The sequence below is a fragment of the Miniopterus natalensis genome, chromosome 1 (assembly GCF_054644295.1).
Source record: "Miniopterus natalensis isolate mMinNat1 chromosome 1, mMinNat1.hap1, whole genome shotgun sequence".
Lineage (NCBI taxonomy): Eukaryota > Metazoa > Chordata > Mammalia > Chiroptera > Miniopteridae > Miniopterus > Miniopterus natalensis.
In genome coordinates, this window is record NC_142081.1 from 105796709 (window position 1) to 105798460 (window position 1752).

The 1752-nt window shown below is 34.2% G+C and overlaps 1 pseudogene; it reads left to right on the forward strand.

Moving 5' to 3' along the window:
• The first annotated feature begins 213 nt into the window (after positions 1-213).
• Positions 214-624, forward strand: LOC107529549 (small ribosomal subunit protein uS12 pseudogene; annotated as a pseudogene).
• Positions 625-1752: the final 1128 nt, after the last annotated feature.

Here is a 1752-nt window from a genome sequence, read left to right on the forward strand (position 1 = left end):
GACATGAAAATAGATGCACTTTCTGCTAATAATATCTCTAAATATAGTGTGGAGAAGAGTTTTATATAGGACACAATTATAACTGGAACTACACTTGTTTCATAGTTACACTCACCCAGGTTAAAGACACAGACGTCCAGCGGTTTGTGGTTCCTTCCTGTGCTGCTTCTCTCTTTCGCTCAGGCCTGTGGTGCCGGCAGGCCAGGTTAATGTCATGGCCTTCGTCCTGTCAGGGAGCTCCAGACCCACTGACAAGATCAGAAGGGGCATGATGAACAGTGCAAGAAAGCCCATTTGGGCACAGACACGAAAGCCAACTTTTTTGGAGGCACTTTCCTTGCAAAGGGAATTGTGCCAGAAAAAACAGGGGTTGAAACCAAACAACTAAATTCTGCCATTAGGAAGTGTCTCAGGGTCCAGCTGATCAAGAATGGCAAAAAAAATCATGGCCTTTGTGCCCAGTGGTGGTTGTTTGCATTTCACTGAGGAAAATGATGAAGTTCTGGTTGCTGGATTTGGTCTCAAAGGTCATGCTGTTCCTAGAGTCCACTTAAGGTTGTCAAAGTAGCCAATGTCTCTCCTTTGGCCTTCTGTAAAGGCAAGAAAGAAAGACAAAGATCCTAAGTTTTGATGATAAAAACATAGTAATAAATATTCATATGTCAAAATAATAAATAAATAAATAAATAAATAAATAAATAAATAAATAAATAAATAGATGTTCAATCACATAGAATGTTATTTGTGTTTGACACAGGTTTCTTTGAAATCTACTTTAAGAATCCATACTGCAACATCTCCATACTGCAATGAAGGCATAAGTTTATTTTAACCTTCAAGTAAATTAGAAAAACAAACACTGTACATATTTAAAGTTTATTCTCATCATTTCTAACTTTTACTTTTAATATTTTTTTTCCTTTGACACAAAATCTTTATTTACTCTGGAAAAGCAACCAAATGACTTTTTTTTTAGTTCTAAACATAAAATACAGTTTGCTAGCCAGTTATAGTTTTCAAATTACAAGACTGATAATAATTAGTTAGAGATTATGAGACCTTACACAAGCTATCTGGATTTAAATGTGGTAAATTATTTCACTATTTCATTTAAATACAATGCCACAGAAGATGAGTAAGTGCAAAGAAATACCCTGTGTCCGTGGACTTTGGCATCAGAAAATTCTGTGTTCAAATCCCAGGAATCTTGGACAAATTATTTAACTTCTCAAGAATAAATGCCCCAACTGTAAAGTAGGAATAATATATACCTACTTCACTGTATTGTGGGGAGGATTATTTGAAAACACAAATATAACAAGTAAAGCAAGTGCTTGATGCAGAGTAAACAATTAATGTTAAATTTTCTTTTTATCAACAGGCTTAGAGTTATATATGACAGTAAAATAAGTAAATAAATTAATTTTGACTGTCAGATTAAGGTAATAAAGTAGACCACAAGGGATCTGTAAAATTTTCTGCAAGTATCTCTCAAAATAGATATGACCGTTTCTCCAATAAGCTATGTATGAATCTTCCATTTCAACAGACTCAGTTGACTCTTTATTGACTTTCAATCTCGTATTACTTTTTCATATTATTTAATAGCTAGAAGTATGTTGCTTAAGGAATAAAAGAGCTTCTATGCCCAGAGGAATGCAGAACTTTAGATTCAAATTATAATTCGTGGTGTAAGCTTCAAAATCCTTCACTATTGCTCCATCTTCATCAGATTTATCTCCTTAGCTTGTG